Raw genomic sequence first — 9,447 nt, 5'->3', positions numbered from 1 at the left:
ATTAGTAGGAAAATATCAATGGCTGCTGTAATACATGGTGGTATCTTCGAAGTGGTTTCTTAGGAAGACAGAGATACACAAGAAGGATCTAACAAGTAGTTACAGCCTAAGGGTTGTCAAAAATCAAGTGAGCCATCTGAGGTGAAAGCCATTTTTTGTAGCATTTTCTCTCTAACCTCCCATCGCATTGAGACCCCACAACCAGTTAGTGTCCTCTCCCCAACTGTCAGCACAGGCAGCAGAAATCCTGCTGCAGACTTCTCCAGAGCTCCACCACAGCCTGTACTGTCAGGGGAAGAATGGCTTCCAGGGAGTCTCCGCAGGTATTGTGCAAGGTCCTCCTGGTTTACAGCTTCTGACCAACTCTCATGACCCCAGTCCACAGGACCTCTGACTCCTCAGGGGCTTAGTCTGCATTCTCATGTTCTCTGAGTGCTTGTTCAGCAGCTGCTCCTCCGCTGACTCTGGACCTTTCTAGTTCTCAATGGCAGGAGCAAGAGTGACCCGTTGCATGGCGTGTATTCCTAGGGGTTTCTCCATGTTTGAATGGTTCACACACGTCCGTGGGTGGGCATCTACAGCCAGTGCATGGTGGGCCAATTGTGTCATTGTTTCTCTGTCATGGTTGTTCTCAATTGAGTGGCAGGGGCTGGCCTGAGGGCCAGCGTACAACAGTGCTTGCTGCTGCATGGCTCCCTCTGCACCGGGTGGCCTCCTTCCGGGCGCTTACGAAGCAGGGAGCAAGCCAGTCGGAAGACCTGCGCTCCCCAGCCGTGGCTCCCCGTGCACCTGGGCCCCTCCTTCTGGGTGCCTATGAGGCAGGGAGCCAGCTAGTCAGAAGACCGGCGCTCCCCACCCGTGGCTCCCCGTGTGCTGCAGGCCCTCCTTCCGGGCGCCTACGAGGCAGGGAGGGAGCCAGCCAGAAGACTGGTGCTCCCCACCTGTGGCTCCCTGTGCGTTGGAGGCCCTCCTTCTGGGCGCTTACCAGGCAGGGATTGAGCCATTCGGAAGACCAGCACTCCCTGCCTGTGGTTCCCCATGCGCCGGAGACCCTCCTTCTGGGGGCCTATGAGGCAGGGAGCCATCTGGTCAGAAGACCGGCGCTCCCCATCCATGGCTCCCCGTGTGCCTAGAATAGCCTTTTTAGTCAAACATCTCTATCTGGTCACCAGACATTAAATGATATAAAGAAATTCTCACCTAATTTATTGTCCTTCAATAGGATGCCAAACAAGGACAATGCACCTGTCTAGAAATGTATGTTAGAAGCTTATAATGTCTAGACTTTAATTTTTAGTGTGTGACATTGTTTAGACTGCTTGGTGCCTGAGCCTTGCTAAGTGTAGTGACACATGTATAATGTACACCTCATATAAGTTTTATTTTTTATTTTATTTATTTTAAAAAATAAAAGAAAGAAAACATATTAACAAACAGACATCCATTTACATAATAGCATAACATAAATACAAACAAAACAGTTACAGACAAAGTTGTAGGAAATTAACAATGGTTGTTGTATTACTTATTGATATCATCAAAGTGGCTTCTCAGGAAAACAAATAGAGACATACAAGATTGATCAAACAAGTAATCATTAACTGTTCCTTTCTGTAGAGCAATAGAAGACAGTAGTACAACTATGTTAGCTATCCTGTATATACATACTTACATAATTTCCCCTTCTTTTTCTTTTTTTTTCCCACACCCCAGTTGCCCTTTACTTTTGAGCATTTTCCTTTCATTTCACAATGTCTATCATACCTCCTAGTTTTTACTCACTCTTTCAGGTCTTACACTAGTGCACCCCACATAAGTTTTAAACTGTAATTTGACTGGTGACCTCATGTTGGCTTGACGTGCCTCTTATCACAAGTAGCTGGGGCACAAGAGAGAGGCATATATCTGAATCTAAAGACGTTATTATCATAAACAGTCTTGGTTTTATATCTTAAAAGATGGGTACCCCTGGAAGGTATGAATACATTTAGTTCACTATGAATTTAGCAACAATGAGTATCACAGCTATGTTTCTCCCTTAATTTAGTTTTGTACCAACAGCATCTTTTAATGAAATCTTATTATTTTTCTCATAGAAAACTTAACCTTTTGACAATGGCCAGTGTAAACATATTATAATAATGTCTAGCCATGTTAATTGGTATGTGTTGGTCAAAGGGTACAAAGTTTCAACTAGACAGGACCAATACTTCTGGAGATCTGTTGTACTGAATGATGCCTATAGTTAATAATATTGTATTATATACTTGAAAATTGTTAGGAGTAGATTTTAAATGTTTTCACTACAAAAATGATAAATATGTGAAGTAAGGGATACATTAATTATTTTGATTTAATTGGCCCACAATTTATAGAAATATCAAAGAATCACATTGTACACCATAAATATCTACCACTTATATTTATTAATTAAAATAGAATTAAAATAACTCTAAGGAGATTAAATACAACAGGATCAGGTGCTTTAAAAAGGGGTAATTGGAGAACAAAAATGTATGTATAGGTTAAAAGTTACATAAAATTTAAAAATTAATAATAGAAAGTCCCAACATACACAAAATCTTCTGGAATAGTGTTAACTAATATAACTTTATTTTTTAAAGAGAATAAAAAATAATAAAAAGCATTAAAAATGATACAGAATTTCACTAAACAAGATGATAGAAATTCAACATTTGTTATATTGCATATTGTCTTCAAATTAGTTGTTCATTTCACCAGATATATGCATGCAAAATTGGACAAAAAATATAACTAGCTATTTGCACCAACCAACATGGTAGTCATTATATCTATATAATGCTATATCTATTAAGTACTTGTAACTACTGTGACTGAGGAATTAAATTTTTATTTAATATTTGTTAGTGTAAATTTGAATGTAAATAGTAATGTTGATAGTGACTACCTTATCAAACAATACAGTTTTAGAATTTAAAAAGAGAAAGAAATGTTAATGGCAGAAGAAAGGATAAGAAACATATAATTAACTTTAAGAAACATACTATGTTTCAGAAACATAATTATAAGAAACATATAGTTAACTTGCTTTCCACTAATGGGAACATCAAAAATATTAAATAGAGAAAAAAATGAAAAATAACATTTAGCAAAGAATTAATGGAGTTTTCCTAGAGACTTCAGAGTTTTAAAGGCTCATAAAAATGTTCACCCAAGTTTATCTATGAAAATCTTAGAACATCAGACAAGGAAAATAGAGGTCAAAAATTTACCCAAAGTTATAAAACTTGTAAGTAGGGAACACAGTTTTGGTAAGTGGGCAAACTTACTTCTGTAACTGTGTACTTAACCTAACAATATAGACTTTTCTTTAGCTTTCAAGTGTTAAGAGTCTCTCATTGGAAAAATTGTGGCAGATTTGATTGTAGTCAGAAATCTAAAGGTAAGTGAGACTATGAAAAAGTTAATGGGAAAAGCAAAACAAGTAAATTATTTAGAGTTAGGAGAATAATATAATTAAAACAACAGTGAGAAAGGGAGAAGAGAGGTAGTGTAAGTGATTTAAAACTTCATCAATCACAGCAGAAATATAATTTAAAATTGTTAATTTTTATTACCAGGGGTTACTGCCTGAAGAATAAAAATAAATAATATAGTTTTTCTCTGAGGAATAATACTGAAATTGAAGAAATATGGGGCAGGACACTTATTCATTTTATAGTAAGCTTTTTTGTACTATTTGATACGTTATTTACATTCAGAATTATCTTATAAAGTAATATTAAATATGAATATTAATTATAGAATATATAGAAGAGAAGTTAACACTCATCTACTTGTTACTTAATAAGCATTTTATATCTATAACTTGTATCTTCCCAATACATTTTAATTACCTGAAGGGAGAGAATGAGTCATAGATTCTTTACAGTGATTAGCTTTTCTAGAAAAAATTTATTGGGAAAAAATACATAAGTTACAAATAGATAATCTGGGTTGAAAATTTACCTCCATCACTTATATATCAGCAGTGTTTACATTTTGTTTTAGATATTTTTAAATTTTCTCTTTGTTTTATATGATGAACAACTTTCCAGTTGACTAAACATTTTTCTACATGTTTGGATATGTACCCAGAACTCCATCATACAGTGTACTAGAGTATATATAATCATCTATGTTTGGATATTATAATTCCAGTTTTTCATATTATGAGTCATAATATGATGAATATCTTTTTTTTTCCCCCCTCCGGTATCAGGAATTGAACTCACAACCTTGCGCTTGCCAGGCAGGTGCTGTGCCACTGAGTTACATCCCCAGCCCCATGATGAATATCTTGTAGCTATTCTTATTAAGCATACTTTTGTAAATGAAATAGTTGATATTTGTTATAGCCAACATATTATTTTGTATTTAAATAGAAAAATGGTTTCATGATTCTCTAAGTACTTAATAGTGCATTCAGGCCCTTCTAAAATTAACCTGTACTGTGTATTTATACTTATGTTACAAGATTTTCTTTTAGTACCCATTAGGTGGCCAAGAATTAATTGTTGAATAAACCAACAAGGAAGTTTATATGGTCCCAATTCTGAACTTTAGTAATTATCTGAATTTAGGCAAGTTTGTGGACTGTTCTATGTTTTATTTCTTTATCCAGAAAAAGGGAAGTTAGGGTGACACCATCCAAAATTCCAGATTTCTTGTGAACAGAAGTAATACATTTAAAAACATTTAGCGGAAAAATATGTATATATATATATGTATATATATATATATATATATATATATATTCTATATGTATAGATACCACATTTTCTTTTTCTGTTCCTCTGTTGATGGTCATACAGGCAGGATTTAGCTATTATGACTTGTGCTGCTAAAAACATTGGTATGCTTGTGCCACTGTAATGGGGTGTCCTTAGCTTTTTTGGAAAGATGATTGGAAGAATAGCTGGGTAAAATGGAGTTTCTCATTTTAGTTTTTTGAGAAATTTCTGTATGGATTTCCATTATGGTTGTAGTAGTTTGCATTTCTAACAGCCATGTAGGAGGTTTCCTTTCTCACTGCAGTCATGCCAACATTCATTATTTTTTGATTTCTTAATGATTGTTTTTTTTTTCAAGTAAAATGAAATCTGAGCATTGTTCTAATCTGCATTTCTCTGGCCAGAGAGAACATCTTCTGCCCAGAGATGAACATCTTTCCATATATTTGTAGGCCCTTGGTACTTCATTTTCTGAGAAATGTCTATTCACTTCGCTTGCCTATTTCTTGATAGTTCTTTATATATTTTAGATATTAGTCCTCTGTTTGGGGTATAGTTGGCAGATATTTTGCCTATTCTATAGGATGTCTCTTCACTCTACTAAGTGATGCCTTTGCTGTGCAGATGGATTTAAATTTGATATAATCCCATTTGTTGATTCTTGTTACTTCTTTTGCAATTGGAGTTCTGTTCAGAAAATCCTTGCCTATACCTAAGACTTTGAGTATTTTTACCTATTTTATTCTCAATAATCCTATGTTTTTGTTTTGATGTTTAAATCTTTGATCCATTTTGATTTTAGTTTAATACAAGGTGAGAGATGTCAGTTCAGCTTCAGTCTTCTGCAAATAGCCAATTTTCCCAGTACCATTTGTTAAATAGGCTACCTTTCCTCCAAAATATGTTTCTGGTCCCTTTGATGAAGATTATATAGCTGAATGTGTCTGGAGATGTTTCTGTATCCTCTATTCTTTTCCACTGATCCACACTTCTGTTTTTGTGCATGTACCACCCTGTTTTTAATCACTGTTGCTTTGTAGTATACCTTGAAGTGAGGTATTGTGATGTCTCCTGCTTTGTTCCTGTTGTCCAAGATTTCTTTTGTTGTGCTGGGTCTCTTTTTGTTCCATATGAATTTTCAGATTGTTTTTCCTAGGTATATGAAAAATGCTGTTGGTATTTTTATTGGGATTGGGTTGAATCTGTGTAACAGTTCTAGAAGTATGGCCATTTAAACTATATTGGTTCTGCTATCCAGGAGCAGGGGACATGTTTCTATTTCCTGATGTCCTCTTCAATCTCCTTTTTTGAGTACTGTTATTTTCATTGCAGAGATTTTTCACTCTCTTGGTTAGGTTAATTTCTAGATACTGAATTTTTCTTGATTCTATTGTGAATGGTATTATTTTCACAATTTCTTTCTCAATATGTTAATTATTGATGTACATAAATGTTACTGCTTTTGGGGGTTGATTTTGTATTTTGTTACATTGATGAGATTGGGCATTAATTCTAAGATTTTTTTTGGTGCAATTCTTTGGGTCTTCTATGTAGAGTATCACATCACCTGAAAATAATGATAATTTTTTCTTTTTTAAAGGTGCTACACAAGAGTCATTTATTAATCTCTGCTGCATTTACAGTTGTAATATAGCAAACCAAGGTGAACTGCCACTTAGGCAGAAAACACGCTATTCTACATTTCTAATTCATTGACTTCTGCTAACATATTGTAAAAATGAGTAGTACAATATGCTAGGGATCATCTCAAAAGTTCCAAGTTAATTATTTCTTTGTCCTAGTTACTTAATCTTTTGGGTAATCTTTTGTGACTGTAATTATACAGATTGCAAGGAAATATAGGCTATCAAGAATTACATTTTAGTAATTAAGCTGTATTTGTCTTTGTCCTTTCTACTTATGCAGTAAGAACACTTTTTGAATTCCTTAGGTACACACCACAGGACAATAAGGTAGTATAAAATTTTGAATATAGACTATAAAAGATTAATGCTTATTTATCAATTAAGAATGTATTTTTTGACCATCCCTTAAATGTATTTTACACTATGATTTTGTTTCCAGGTGTTCACACATAGTACAACAGATTAATTTTAACAGCAAATATGGATCATGAGCAAAAATGCAATCATAAAAAAAGTATTAACTTTTTGAGAAAACCCCTTTATAGTAACCGGCTTTATATCTTACACTAAAATCTTTAATTTCATATTCATTTTTTTGAAATGGAGGATGAAAAAAGCAAGATTGATCCCTACTGACTATAGGGACATGGCTCATGCTATATAAAGTAATTACAAACAATACATAAGGTACAATTAAGTCATCATAGACTTGATTTCAAGAGTGTTTTCAAATATTAACCACTAATGATTTAATGATTATAGGCTTCTGCATTAACTATTAAAAATTTACACCTAGGAACAAATAGAAATGAGCTTTTTCAGAAGTACTTTATTTTTTGTTTTTTTTTCTGGTACTGGGAATCGAACTCACGACCTTGTGCTTGCCAGGCAGGAACTGTGCCACTGAGCTAAATTCCCAGCCCCTAGTACTTTATTTTTTAAAACAGGTGATTATCCTCTCTTCTGCACTTGATTCACTCCCTGCAGGTGTTCTCTTGCTTCTTGAGAGGAAATTCATAAATGTAGGAAGGTGTTTTCCAGAAAACACATTTAATAAATAAAAGAGAACTCTGGTCTTGGAGAGGTTTGAGAAAGTTTCTGGTATCTTCCAAACTTTTGCATAATTGAGAAATTCTCTGAAAAACAGGAGAAAGCCTATACCAGGAACATCCTCCAGAGCCAGTAGTGACCATCAAAGTATTGAGGGATAGGTGGAAAACCTGTCTACCAGGATCCACTTAATAAGGGAAAGACCAAATCCTGAGATGGACCCATACTTTCCCCCAGCTGAGGTGGTCAGGCAAAAAGACAGGAAAAATCCAATCCAGCTGAAGAGGAATGCTATGAGAAAAAGTTAAAATGAAAATCCCATCATTTCCTGTCTTCAGCTGGTCAGCATCATCAAAATCATCCTGACCCACAAAATCTTCATCTCTTCCAGGAACCAAAGCTTTAGCCTTGGTTCTCTTGGCTTCATCACAACTGGGCTGTGTTGTAGTCACATTGTAAGATGGAGGTTTTGGAAATGCAGACTTGTCTTTGTAGTCAAAATGTGCTTCACTCTTAGCAGAGATCCTGCTGTAAGGTAGAGAAACATCACCTGCTACCTGTTTGGGCTCCTCAGGCTCTTCTTCATTCTGCAGCTGATACCAGCTGCCACAAGCTGGCTCCACTGTCACCAATGCAGCCAATGCCAAGGTCATGGCACAGCCAAGCACAGGGAAGAAGGGTGCATGAGTGAGTGGGTTGAGAGGATGTAGTCACGGTACTAGTAATGATAGTTTGACTTCTTTCCTATATGTATCCCTTTATTTCTTTCTCTTTTCTGATTGCTTAGGCCAATGTTTCAAGTAGTTTGTTGAATAGCAGTGATGACAGTGGCCATCCTTTTCTTGTTTCTGATTTTAGTGAGAATGTTTTCAGTTTTTCCTCATTTAGTATGATGTTTTTCATGGCTTCGTCATATATAGCTTTTATCACATTTAGGTACACTCTTTCTAGACCTAATTTGTTTGGGGTTTTTATCATGAAGGAGTGCTGGATTTTGACCAAAGCCTTTTCTTCATCTATTGATATGATCATGTGGTTTTTGTCCTTGCTTCTTGTTGGTGTATAGTCAGTTTCTGTCTGGGGTGACAGGTCCCAAGAACGAGAGGTGCTGCTGATGAAAAGAAAAGCAAGAGACACAAAGTTATGGGACCAGGGGGCTGTAGCCTCTAGGACTGAAGCCTTGACTACAATCTGCTTTAGCTGTTTATTGGGATACAAAGAAAAAGCAGCAACCGGGCAAATGGGAGGAATAATTAACAGGATTAGCGAGGACAATACAACTTAATTATCTCAGGAATGAGACTGGACTTAGTTAGCCATCATGTTATCATTAATTTGGGTATATTTCAGCAAAGCATCTAATGTGGCCCCAGTGGCATTCCACAGGGACTAAGGTCCTGTTATCATTTTCTTTTACACTAATGCTTTTGCTAGATTTTCTCCAGAATTAAACAATCATATGGCTTGGTCAGGCTCAAAGTCCCAAATAGGTAATATATTGAAAGGTAAACTGTAGAATGCTCTTCTCCACAGCTTCTGTTTATGTGATGTATTACATTTACTGATTTGCATCTTTGCACGGATTTGCATTAAATGCAAATGTATTGCATTTACTGATTTGAGTCTTTGATGTTGGACCATCTTTGCAGCTCTGATGTTTAATATTTTTAATGATGTGTTGCATTCTATTTACTAGTATCCTGTTGAGAAATTTTGTGTTTATGTTCATTAAGAATATTGGCCTGTAGTTTTTTCTTTTAGTTGGGTCTCTTTTTTATTTTAAAGTGAAAAAAAAATGATACAGAATTTCAAAACAAGATAATAGGAAATTAACAATGGTTATATTGCATATTGTTATCTTCAAAGTAATTGCTCAGATTACAAGATATAGATATGCAAAATTGACCAAACACTATAAGCACAAGCCATTCCTTTCAGTGAATAAATAGAAATTAGTAAAATTATCTTAGCTATCGTGTGTGTGTGTGTGTGTGTGT

The 9,447-nt window shown here is 35.4% G+C and overlaps 1 pseudogene; it reads right to left on the bottom strand.

Annotated features, from left to right (window-relative positions):
* Window positions 1–7,331: 7,331 nt before the first annotated feature.
* Window positions 7,332–8,103, bottom strand: LOC102023761 (annotated as a pseudogene).
* Between the last annotated feature and the right edge of the window lie 1,344 nt (window positions 8,104–9,447).

This window comes from Chinchilla lanigera, unplaced genomic scaffold (genome assembly GCF_000276665.1).
Source record: "Chinchilla lanigera isolate Chin_1 unplaced genomic scaffold, ChiLan1.0 scaffold00188, whole genome shotgun sequence".
Taxonomy (NCBI): Eukaryota; Metazoa; Chordata; class Mammalia; order Rodentia; family Chinchillidae; genus Chinchilla; species Chinchilla lanigera.
The sequence above is the reverse complement of the archived record's forward strand: the minus strand, read 5'-3'. Positions and strand labels throughout refer to the sequence as shown.